This window comes from Dipodomys merriami, unplaced genomic scaffold, assembly GCF_024711535.1.
Source record: "Dipodomys merriami isolate MVZ:Mamm:240054 unplaced genomic scaffold, mDipMer1.0.p SCAF_87, whole genome shotgun sequence".
Classification (NCBI taxonomy): domain Eukaryota; kingdom Metazoa; phylum Chordata; class Mammalia; order Rodentia; family Heteromyidae; genus Dipodomys; species Dipodomys merriami.
Genome location: NW_027206479.1, coordinates 1,734,937 through 1,748,992, shown reverse-complemented (window position 1 = coordinate 1,748,992; position 14,056 = coordinate 1,734,937). Strand labels below are relative to the sequence as shown.

Sequence of the window (14,056 nt, the reverse complement as noted above, 5' to 3'; positions counted from 1 at the left end):
AATCCTCACCCTCACCCTAACCCTCATCCTAACACTTAACCTCATCCTCACCCTAAACCTCACACTTAACCGAATACTCAACGTAACTCTAAACCTAACCGTCAACCTCACCGTCACCCTCACGCTAAGCCCAACCCTAACCCTCACCCTAACCCTAAAACTCACCCTAATCCTCACCCTAACCCTCACCCTAACCCTAATGCTAAGTCTAACACTCACCCTAACCCTCATGCTATCACTTATCCACACCACAAACCTAACCCTAACCTTAACCCTCACCCTCACCCTCACCCTAAACCTCACCCAAAACCTAAACCTAATCCTAACCCTCACCCTAATCCAAACCCTAACACTAACCCTCACCTAACCCTAAAACTAACCCTCTACCTCACCCTAACCCTCACCATCACCCGAACCCTCACCATAATCCTAACGCTCACTCACACCCTAAACCTCTAGCTCACCCTTACCCTAACCCTCAACTAATCCTCACCCTAACCCTAACCATTACCTAACCAAGAATCTCACCCTCACCCTCACCTTCACCCTAACCCTCACCCTCACCCTAGACCTCACCCTAACCATAACCATAACCCTAAACCTCACCCTCACCCTCACCCTCAACCTCAGCATATCCCTAATCATATCCCTAATCCTAACCCTAACCTCACCCTCATCCTAACCCTCACCATAACACTTACCCTCACCCTCAATCTCACCCTTACCATAACCCTCACACTAAACCTAAACCTCACCCTAAACCTAAACCTACCCCTCACCCTAAACCTCACCATAAACTTTACGCTAACCCTAACCCTCACCCTCACGCTAGCCCTCACCCTAACCCTAATTCTAACCCTAACCCTCACCCTAACCCTCATCCTCACCCTAAAAATCATACTAACCCTAACCCTAATCCCCAATCTAACCCTAACCCTAATCCTAACCCTAACCCTCACCCTAACCCTAACCCTCACCCTTACCGTAACTCTCACACTTAGCCTTACCCTCAACTTTACTCTTACCATCACACTCATCGTAACCCTCACCCTAACCCGAACCCTCATCCTAACCCTCACCCTAACCCTAACACTATCCATCCACATAACCCTAACCCTCACCCTCACCATCACCCTCAGCTTAAACCTATGCATAAGCCTAACCCTAACCTTAACCCTCCCCTCACCATAGCCCTCACCCTAACCCTAATCCTAACCCTAACCCTCATCCTAACCCTCACCTAACCCTAAGGTTATCCATCACCCTAAGCCTAATCCTCACACCCACCCTCACCCTCAGCCAAACCCTAAGCCTAAGCCTAATCCTAACCCTAACCCTCACACTCTACCTCACCCTAACCCTAATCCTAACCCTAAACCTAGCCTAAACCCTAAACCTCAACCTTACCCTCACTCTAAACCTAAAGCTAACCGTAACACAAACCTAACCCTAACCCTCACCCTAAAACTCCCCCTCAACCTAAGTCTAACCCTAAACCTCACCGACACCCTATCCCTAATCCTAACCCTAAAACTAACCCTTACTCTAACCCAAAGCTTCACTCTCAGCCTCACCCTCATGGGAAATGTAACCCTAACCATAACATTTACAATAACCCAAACCCTAATCCTAACCATCACCCTCACCATAACCATAATCCTAACCCTAACCCTCGCCCTAACCTTAACCCTGACTCTCACTGAAACCCTAACCCTCATCTTAACCCTCAACCTAACCTAACCTTAACACTCACCCTAACCCTTTACCTCACCCTAATCCTAACACTAAGCCTGACCTAAACCTCCCCGTAAACCTCCCCCTCCCCCTAACCCTAACAAAAAACCTAACCCTCAACCTAAAACTCAACCTAACCCTAACCCTAACCCTAACCCTAAACCTCACATTAATCCTAACCCAAACCATACCCCTCATCCTGACCCTCAAGCTAACTCTAACCCTCACCCTCACCAGAACCATAAACCTAACCCTAACCCTAAACCTCACCTTCAGGCTAATTCTAACCCTAACCCTAACCCTAACCGGCACCCTAACCCTAATCCTCACCTAAACCCTCACCCTCAGCCTAACCCTAAGCCTAACTGTAAGCCTAACCCTCACACTCACCCTCACCCTAACCATAAACCTAAACCTAACCCAAGCCCTAACACTTACCCTCAACCTAACACTCACCCTAACCCTAACCCTAACACTAACCCTAACCCTAACCCTCAACCTAAACCTCACCCTAACCCTAACACTAACCCTAAAACTGACCTTCACCCTAACCCTAACTCTAACCCTAACCCTAACCCTAAATCTCACCCTAACCCTAGCATTAAACCTCACCCTCACCCTCACCGTAACCATAACCCTAACCCTAACAATAACACTAACCATAATCCTAAGCCTCACCATAAACATAACCCTCACCCTAACCCTCAACCTCAACCTAACACTTACCCTCACCCTAACATTAACCCTCACACTAAGCCTACCCCTCACCGAAGCCCTAAACCTCACACTAACCCTAACCCTAATCCTCAATCTAATCCTCACCCTCACCCTAACCCTAACCCTTACCCGTACCCTCACCCTCACCCTAACCCTAAACCTTACCCTTAATCTATACCTCACCCTAACCCTAACCCTCCCCCTTAACGAAAACCTCACCCTCAGCCTAAACCTCACCTTTAACCTTACAGGCAACCTCAACCTAACCCTCACCATAACCCTAAAGCCGAACCTTAATTCTCACCCTAACTCTAACCCTAAACCTCACCCTAACCCTAACACTCACCCTAACCCTAATACTCACCCTCACCCTCACCCTCAGCCTAACCCAAAGCCTAACCCTAACCCTAACTCTAACCCTCACACTCACCCTCTTCCTAACCCTAATCCGAATCCTAACCCTAACCCTAACACACACCATCACCCTACCCCTCACCCTAACCCTCACCCTACCTGTAACACTAAACCTAACCCTAACCCTCACCCTAACTGTCACCCTAACCCTATCTCTAACACTAAACGTCAAACTCACACTGACCCTAAATTTAACCCTAAACCTAAACCTCAACCTAAACCTACCCCTAAACCTCACCCTCACCCTAGCCCTCACCATAACCATAATCCTAAAACTAACCCTCATCTTAACCCTCATCCTAACCCTAAACCTAACCCTAACCCTCACCATAACCCTAATCCTAACCATAATCCTAACCCTAAACCTCACCCTAACCCTAAACCTAAAACTAACCCTAACCCTAACCCTCATCCTAACCCTCAATTGAACCCTAACTGTAACCCTAAACCTCAACCACACCCTCACCGTAACTCTAACCCTAAACCTAAACCTCACCCTAACCCTAACACTCACCCTCACCCTCAACGTAACCCTAACTCTAAACTTAAAAATCACCCTAAACCTAACACTAACCCTCACCCTAACCATAACCCTCACCCTAACCCTAACCCTCACCCTAACACTTACCCTCACCCTAACACTAACCCTAACTCTAACACTAACCCTCACAGTAACCCTAACTCTCACCCGAACCCTAAACCTCACCTAAACCCTAACTCTAACCCTCAGCCTCACCCTAGCCCTCACCCTAACCCTAATTCTAACCCTAACCCTCAGCCTAACCCTAACCCTCATCCTCAACTTAAACCTCACACAAACCCCAATCCTGATCCTCAATCTAACCCTCACCCTCAACCTAACCCTCATACTAATCCTTACCCTAAACCTCAACCTAATCCTAACCCTCACCCTTAGGGGAACACTCACCCTCAGCCTAACCCTCACCTTTATTCTTACCGTCACATTCAGGCTAACCCTCACCCTAAACCTAACCCTCATCCTAACACTCACCCTAACCATAACCCTATCCATCATCCTAACCCAAACCCTCAAACTCACCCTCACCCTAAGCCTAACCTTAAGCCTAAGCCTAAGCCTATTCCTAACCCTAACCCTCACCCTCACCCTAGCCCTCACCCTAAACCTAATCCTAACGCTAAGCCTCATCCTCACCCTCAACCTAACCCTAACCCTAACCATCACCCAAAACCTATTCCTCACCCCCATAATCACCCTCAGACTAACCCTAACCATAACCCTCAAACTCAGGCTCATCCTCACCGCAAACTAAACCGAAACCATAACACTAACAATAACCCTAATTTTAACCGAAACCCTAACCTTAATCCTCACCCCCAACCTCACCCTCAGCCTAACCCTAACCCTAAACCTAAACCTAAACCTAACCCTAAACCTCACCTTAATCCTCAGCCTCACCCTAACCCAAACACTAACATTAAAGGTCACCCTAACCCTAAGCCTAACCCTAACTCTCAAACTCAACCTCAACCTAACAATAAACCTAACCCTAAACCTCACCCTAAACCTAACACTCACCCTCAACCTCAACCTCACTGCAAACTTTACCCTAACCATAAAAATACCAATAACCCTAACCCTAACCCTAACCTTAACCCCAATCCTCACCCCCACCCCCACCCTCAGCCTAACCATAAGCCTAATCCTAAACCTAACCCTAAGCCTCACCATAACCCTAAACCTAACCCGCACCCTAACCCTAACCATAACAATAAACCTCACCTTAAGGCTAACTCTAAACCTAACCCTAACCCTGAACCGCACCCTAACTCTCACACTTACACTCTACCTCAGCCTAACCCTAAACCTAAACCAAACCCTAATTCTAACCCTCACACTCACCCTCAAACTAACCATAATCCTAAACCTAACACTATCCCTAACCCTAACCCTCACCCTAACGTGAACCCTAACCCTAACCCTAACACTAACCCTAAACCTAACCCACACCCTAACCCTCCTCCTAAACCTATCTCTAACCCTAAACCTCAAACTCACCCTGACCCTAACCCTAAACCTAACCCTAAAACACACCCTAACACTAAACCTCAACCTCACTCTAGCCCTCACCCTAACCCCAATCCTAAACCTAACCCTCATTCTAACAACCACCTTAATCCTAAACCAAACCCTCACCCTAACCTACACCCTCACCCTAACCCTCAGCCTAACCCTAAGCCTAACCCTAAACCTAACCCTAACACTAACCCTCACACTCACACTCACGCTAACCTTAATCCTAAATCTAATCCTATCCCTAAACATAACGCTCACCCTAACCCTCACCCTAACACTAACATTAACACCAACCCTAACGCTAACCCTCACACTAACCCTAACTCTAACCCTAAACCTCACCCTCACCCTCACCTTAACCCTCACCCTCAACCTCAGCGTAAACCTAAGCCTAACCCTAAACCTCACCCTAACACTAACCCTCAAACTCACACTCACCCTCACAAAAACACTTATCCTAATCCCAGCCCTAACCCTAACCCTCACCCTAACCCTAACCCTCACCCTAACCCTAAACATAACACTAACCCTAACTGTAACCCTCACCCTAACCCTAACTCTAAACCTAAACCTCACCCTCACCTTAACCCTAACCTAAACATAACCCTAACCCTATACCTCACCCTAAACATAACCCTAAACCTCACCTTCACCCTAGCCCTCACCCAAACCCTAAACCTAACCCTCAAACTAAACATAACCCTAACCCTAACCCAAACCCCCAACCTAACACTTCCGCTCACCCTAACACTAACCCTCACACTAACCCCAACTCTCACAGTAAACCTAAACCTCACCCTAACATTAACCCCAACCCTAACCTAAACCTCACCCTCACCCTAGCCCTCACCCTAACCCTAATTCTAACCCTAACCCTCAACCTAAACCTAACCCTCAACCTCACCCTAAACCTCACACTACCCCTAACCCTAATCCTCAATCTAACCCTCACTCTAACCGTATCCCGAACACTTAACCTAATGCTCACCTTAACCCTAACCCTCACCCTTATCTTAACCCTCACCCTGAGCCTAACCCTCACCTTTACCCTTACCATCACTCTCACCCTAACCCTCAACCTTAACCTAACGCTCACCCAAGCACTCACCCTAACACTAACCCTAAACCTCACCATCACCCTCAGCTTTACACTAATCCTATCACTATTCCTAACCCTAAACCTCACCCTCACCCTAACAGTCAACTAATTCTTACCCTCACACTAATCCTAACCCTAACCCTAAACCTAAGTCTGACAATAAACCTAACCCTTACCCAAACCGTAACCCTACCCCTTACCCTAACCCTCACCTTAACCCTAACTCTAACCCTCAACCTAACCCTCACCCAAAACCTCACTGTCACCCTAAATCTGACCTTAACCCTTATAAAAACCCTAACCCTCACCCTCACCCTCACCTTAACCCTCACCCTAACCCTCACGCTAACCCTCACCCTAATCATAACCCTCACCCTAAACCTAAGCATAACCCTAACCCTAAACCTCACCCTAACCCTAAACCTCACCCTCACCCTCAGCCTAAACCTAAGGCTAACTCTAACCCTAACCCTAAACCTCACACTCATTCTATGTTTGTAATGTTTTTTTTTGTTTTTTTGTTTTTTTTAATTGTATTTTATTTTATTTGAGAACATACTGTACAGAGGGACTACAATTACATGGGCAGGATAATGCATATATTTTTTACCAAGCATTGCAGCCTCCTCCTTTGTTTACCCTTCACTTCCCTTCCCCGCCTCCCCCCTCCCCCCACCCTATTTTACCCCCCTACCCCCACCCAATTATACCCCCCTCCTCCCCCCACACCGACATTGTAAAGCTGGTTTTGACATGACATTTTGTACTTCTCATTGTTGCAACAGGTCCACCTGAATCCTTAAACGACTTGTATGTCCCCATCTCCTCCACATGTTATACTGACATCAAATATAGTGAAAGCGGGGGTTACACTGTGGGGGAGGGACATACAAAGCAACGAAGAAATAATCTTATAAATGCGTTAGAAACACATGCATGAAAGAAACGAAAACATTAAAATACATATTTAAGGGTTCATTTTCCTAACATCACATTATCTGACCTTTTCCGCTTGACTCATACCTATACTAGATATTGCAAATAAGGGAAACCATGGGACCTATGCTTCTTTGGGCCTGGCTTACTTCACTTAATATAATTTTTTCCAAACCTTTCCATTTCCTAACAAATGGGGAAATGTCATTCTTTCTGATGGAGGCATAGAATTCCATTGTGTATATATACCACATTTTCTTGATCCATTCATCTACTGAGGGGCATCTGGGTTGGTTCCATATCTTAGCTATGGTAAATAATGCTGCAATAAACATAGTTGTGCTGGTAGCTTTAGTGTGGTCTTGTTTGTAAACATTTGGGTAAATGCCCAAAAGTGGGATTGCTGGATCATAGGGGAGATCTATGTGAAGTCTTTTGAGGAACCTCCATACTGCTTTCCAAAGTGGTTGAACAAGTTTACATTCCCACCAACAATGAAGTAAGGTTCCTTTCTGTCCACATCCACTCCAGCATCTGTTGTTGTTAGAGTTCTTGATTTTTGCTGTTCTAACTGGAGTGAGGTGATATCTCAATGTTGTTTTGATTTGCATTTCTTTTATGGCTAGGGATGTTGAACATTTCTTCATGTGTCTATTGGCCATCCTTCTTTCTTCTTCAGAGAAGCTTCTCTTTAAGTCCTCACACTCATTCTAACCCTAAGCCTAATCCTAATCCTAACCCTAACAGTAAACCTAACCGTCAACCTAACCATCACATTAACCTTAACCCTAACAATAACCCTAACCCTAACCCTCACCCTCACCCTCATCCTCACTCTATCCCAAACTTTAACCCTAAGCCTCAGCCTCACCGTAACCCTAACCCTAAAACTAACACTAAACCTCACCAAAAGCATAACCCTCACCCTAACCCAACCTCTCACCCTAAAATTTAACCTCACTCAAACACTAACCCTAACCTTAACACTAACCCTCACACTAACCCTAACCCTAACCCTAAACCTTAACCTAACCCTCACACTCACCCTAACCCTAACACTAAGCCTCACCCTAACCCTCACCCTAACCCTCCCCCTAACCCTATATCTAACCCTAAACCTCACCCTCACACTAACCCTAACCCTAACCCTAACCCTAAACCCCACCCTAAACCTAAACCTAACCCTCACCCGCACCCTCACCCTCTCCATAGCGCTAACCCTAACCCTAACAATAACACTAACCCTAACCCTAACCCTCACATTCACCCTCACCCTCAACCTAACCCTAATCCTAAATGTAACCCTATACCTTACCCTAACCCTCACCCTAGCCCTCAGCCTAACCCTAATCCTAACCCTAAACCTCATCCTAACCCTCACCCTAACCCTCACTCTAACCCTAACCCTAACCCTCACCCTCATGCTTGGCCTAAGCCTAAGCCTAAGCCTAAGCCTAGCCCTAACCCTAACCCTCACCCTGACCCTAACACTAACCCTAACACTAACTCTAACCCTAATCATCACTCTCACCCTAACCCTAACTCTAAACCTAACCCTAAACCTAAACCTCATCCTCAACCCTAAACCTACACTTCACCCTCACCTTCAACTTAACCATAACCCTAAACCTAACCCTAAAAATAAACCTAACCCTAACCCTCACTCTTACCTTAAGCCTCACCCTAACATTGACCCTCAACCGAACACTCACCCTAACCCTAACACTAACCCTCACACTAAATCTAACAATCACCCTAACTATAAACCTCACCCTAAACCTAACCCTAGCCCTCACCCTCACCCTAGCCCTCACCCTAACCCTAACACCCATCCTCACCCTAAACCTCACATTAACCCTAACAATAATCGTCAATCTAACCCTCACCCTCACACTACCCCTAACCCTAACTCTCACGCTAACACTAACCCTCACTCTTAAAATAACCCACACCCTCAGCCTAACCCTCACGTTTACCCGTACCGTCACTCCCTCCCTAACCCTCACCCTAACCCTAACCCTCAAACTAACACTCACCCTAACCCTGACTCTACCCCTAAACCTCACCCTCACCCTAACCCTAACTCTAAACCTAACCCTAACACTAAACCTAACCATAATGCTAATGCTAATCCTCACCCTCACCCTCATTGTAACTGTAACCCTAACCCTAACCTTAACAATAACCCTAACCCTAACCCTAACCATCACTGTAACCCTAACCCTAACACTAACACTAACCCTAAACCTAAACCTAACCCTCAACCTAACCCTAATCCTCAGCCTCACCCTCACCCTAACCTTCACCCTAACTGTAAGCCTAAACCTAACCCTAATTCTAACCCTCACATTCACCCTCACCCTAAACCTAATCCTAAACCTAAACCTATCCCTAAGCCTAACCCTCACCCTAAACCTCACCCTAGCCCTCAGCCTAACCCTAATCTTAAACCTAAACCTCATCCTAATCCTCAACCTAACCCTAACCTTAACCCTCACCCTAACCCTAACCCTAACACTCACACACATGCTGGGCCTAAGTCTAAGCCAAAGCCTAAGCCTAACCCTAACCCTAACGCTCACCCTAACTCTAACCCTAACACTCACCCTAACTCTAACCCTAAACCTCACCCTCACACTAACCCTAACTCTAAAGCGAAACCTAAACTTAAACCTCATCCTAACCCTAACCCTAATAATAACCCTAACAAAAACCCTTACCCTAACCCTACCCTAGCCCAAACCCTAACCCTAACACTAAACCTACACCTAAACCTAGCAATAACCCTAACCATAACCCTCACCCTAACCCTAAACTCACCCTAACACTAAACCTAATCCTCACCCTCACCCTAGCCCTCACCCTAAGCCTAACCCTCATCCTCACCCTCAAACTCACACAAACCCTAACACAAATCCTCAATCTAACCGTCACCCTCACCCTCAACCTAACCCTAACCCTCACCGTAAACCTAACCCTCACCCTACTGTAACCCTCACCCTAGGCCTAACCCTCAACTTTACCCTTACTGTCACGCTCACCTTAACCCTCACCCTAACCCTAACCCTCACCTTAACCTTCACCCTAACCCTAACTCTACCCCTAAACCTCACACTCACCCTAACCCTGTCTCTAACCCTAACCCTAACACTAAAAACCTCACCCTAACTCTAACTCTAACCCTCAACCTCATTGAAACCGTAACCCTAACCCTAACAATAACCCTAACACTAACCCTAATCCTAACCCTCAACCTCACATTAACCCTAATCCTTACCCTAACCCTCACTCTAACCCTAACCCTCACACTTACCGTAACCCTAACCCTCATCTTAACCCTCACCCTAACACTAACCCTAACCCTAAAACTCACCCTAACAATAAACCTACCCCTCACCCTCACCCTCACCCTCAAACTCACCTTAACTCTAACCCTAACAATAACAGTAATCCTAACCCTAAACCTAACCCTAATCCTAACCCTAATCCTAACACTCACCGTCAACCTAACCCTAACCCTAACCCAACCCTCACTCTCAGCCTCACCCTAACCCTACCTCTAACCCTAAACCTCACCCTCACCCTAACCCTAACCCTAATCCTAACCCTAAACCTCACCCTAACCTTAACTCTAAAACTCACCCTCAAGCTAGCCCTCACCCTAACCCTAATCCTAACCTTAACACTCACCTAAACCTCATCCTAAAAATAACCCCAAACCTAACCCTCACCCTCACCCTAACCCTAACCCTAACCCTAAACCTCAACCTAAACCTAACCCTCACCCTCACTGTAACCCCTACCCTAACACTCACCCTAACCCTAAACTTAACCCAAACCCTAACTCTCACCCTAACCCTCTCCCTCACCCTAACACTAATCCTCACACTCACCCTCACCCTCAGCCTAAACCTAAGCCTCACCCTATCCCTAACCCTAACCCTCACATTCATCCTAACCCAAATCCCAATCAAACCCTAACCCTGACTCTCACCCTCACCCTAAGCCTCACCTTAAGCCTAACCCTAACATTAATACTAACCCTAACCCTAACCCTAAACCTCACACTAACACTAACCCTAACCATCACCTTAACCCTAAACCTCACCCTAAATCTAACCCTAACCCTCACCCTAAACCTAACCCTCACCCTTACCGTAACCCTCACCCTCAGCCTAAACTTCACATTTACCCTTACCGTGACCCCCACACTAACCTTCACCCTAAACCTATCCCTCATCCTAACCCTAACTCTACCCCTAAACCTCACCCTCACCCTAACCCGAACTCTATCCCTAACCCTAACACTAAACCTCAACCCAACCCTAAAGCTAATCCTCACCCTCAACCACATGCTCAGCCTAAACCTAAGCCAAAGCCTAACGCTTACCCTAACCATGAACCTCACCCTAGCCCTCAGGCTAACCCTAATCCTAAACCTAACACTCATCCTAACCCTCACTCTATCCCTAACACTAAACCTCAACCTAAACCTAACCCTAAACCACACCCTCACCCTAGCCCTAATCCTAACCCTAACCCTGATCCTAACCCTCCCCATAACCCTAACCCTAACCCTCACCCTAACCCTAACACTCAGCTTCAACCTCACACTCAGCCTAATCCTAAGCCTAACCCTAACACTAACCTTAACCCTCAATCTCACCTTAACCCTCACCCTAACCCTAACCCTAACACTAACACTAAGCCTAACCCTAAACCTCACCCTCAGCCTCACCTTAACCCTAACTCAAACCCTAAACCTCACCCTCACCATAACCCTTAGCCTAACCCTAATCCTAAACCTGACCCTAACCCTAAAACTTACCTTCACGCTAGCCCTCACCCTAACCCTAATCCTAACCCTAACCCTCATCCTAACCCTCCCTATAACCCTCAGCAGAGTTCTGCAACATCCTCTCCCGGGTCCTCTCCCGGGCCAGGAGTCGGCCAGCTAAGTTGTATGTGTATATCAATGAACTCTGCACTGTTCTTAAGGCCCATTCTGCCAAGAAGAAGCTGAACCTGGCCCCTCCTGCTACCACTTCCAGTGAGCCCTTTGAGAATAACCCTCCCACAGACTCCTCAAACCTCACACATGCTGAAGCCTCTGCCTCTGAGGCCCCAAGGACCCGTGGTTCCCGACGGCAGATCCAGCGCTTGGAGCAGTTGCTGGCACTCTATGTGGCAGAGATCAAGCGGCTACAGGAAAAGGAGTTGGATCTGTCAGAATTGGATGATCCAGACTCCACATACCTGCAAGAGGCCAGATTGAAGCGGAAGCTTATCCGCCTCTTTGGCCGCCTGTGTGAGCTGAAAGACTGCTCTTCTCTGACTGGCCGTGTCATTGTGCAGCGAATACCCTACCGGGGTACCCGCTATCCAGAGGTTAATAGGCGCATCGAACGGCTCATCAACAAGCCAGGGCTGGATACTTTCCCTGACTATAGAGATGTGCTTCGAGCAGTAGAGAAGGCAGCTGCTCGGCACAGCCTTGGCCTTCCTTGACAGCAGCTTCAGCTCTTGGCTCAGGATGCCTTCCGGGATGTTGGTGTTGGGTTACAAGAGCGCCGCCACCTTGATCTCATCTACAACTTTGGTTGTCACCTCACAGATGACTATAGGCCAGGTATTGACCCAGCACTTTCAGATCCTGCTTTGGCCAGGCGCCTTCGAGAAAACCGAAACTTAGCAATGAACCGACTGGATGAAGTCATCTCCAAATATGCAGTGATGCAAGACAAAAGTGAGGAGGGGGAGAGACAGAAGCGAAGAGCTCGGCTTTCCCAAGGCACTTCCTCCCAATCTCCAGACTCCCCCAAAGCCTCCTTGGATTCTGGTGAGGGCCCTAGTGGAATGGCATCCCAAGAATGCCCTCCTACCTCCAAGGCTGACACTGATGATGAGGAAGATGAAGAAAGTGATGAGGAAGAAGAAGAGGAAGAGGAAGAAGCCACAGATTCCGAAGAAGAGGATGATCTAGAACAGATACAGGAATGTCAGGAAGATGAAGAGGAGGAGGAAGAGGAAGAAGAAGAAGAGGAGGAAGAAGAAGAGGAGGAGGAGGAAAGAGGAGGTAATAGTAGAGACAAAAGCCCAATGTCACCATCACAGACCTCCACTGAAAACGTGGAACCCAGCAAAGAGAACAACAGGTCTTCAGAAGAACTGCAAAATAAAGAACTCGCAGCGTCACCTGCTTCACTGTTGGAAGAACCCCTGAATCCTTCCAGCATAGATGCTGAAAGCAGTGGAGAACAGTATGAAAAGCTTCCCCTAGAGGAAGAGAGTCCTAAGTCTCAGCTCTTTGAGTTAGAAATTGAAGCTTTACCAGTGGATACCACCCCCTCCCCTGAGGAAAAGGATATTTCCTCTTCTAGAAAGCAATCAGAGGATGTCCTCAGTACTGTTTTGGAGAATGGGGCAGCCATGGTCTCCTCCACATCCTTCAATGGAGGTGTCTCTCCTCATGCTAGGGGAGATTCCAGTCCTCCCTGCAAGAAATCTCGCAAGGAGAAGCCAACAGGAATAGGACCATTAAGAAACAGCTTTGTGGAAGAGCAAAAGGCATTACAGGAGAAGAATGGGAAGAAGACAGTATGTACCCTGCCTAGTCCACCTTCCCCCTTGGCTTCTATGGTTCCAGTTGCTGATTCCTCTACAAGGGTGGACTCTCCTAGCCATGGCCTGGTGACCAGCTCCCTCTGCAGCCCTTTTCCAGCCCAGATGTCCCAAGTTCCCCAATCACAAGCTCTTCAACCCAGTTCTTATAAGATGAGTGTGGCCACACAGTGTGATCCAGAAGAAATCATCGTGCTCTCAGACTCTGATTAGTTCCCTCCCACTCTCCCTGCCTTCCAGAATGATTTGGATAGCATTTGGAGGATTGTGGAAAGCAAATAAATCTGAGGAAGGGAAAAAAAAAAACCTCAACCTAACCCTAACCCTCAAACCCACCCTAACACTCAGCCTAACCCTAAGCCTAACCACAAGCCTTACCTGAAACCTAACCTTAACCCTCACACTCACCCGCACCCTCACCCTCACCATAACTCTAAACCAAACCCTAACCCTAACCCTAAACCTCACCCTAACCCTAA

At 47.3% G+C, this 14,056-nt stretch overlaps 1 pseudogene; it reads left to right on the top strand.

Annotated features, from left to right (window-relative positions):
• LOC138820369 (death domain-associated protein 6-like) overlaps positions 1-13,835 on the top strand; it is a 198,906-nt pseudogene extending 185,071 nt beyond the window's left edge.
• The last annotated feature ends 221 nt before the right edge of the window (positions 13,836-14,056 follow it).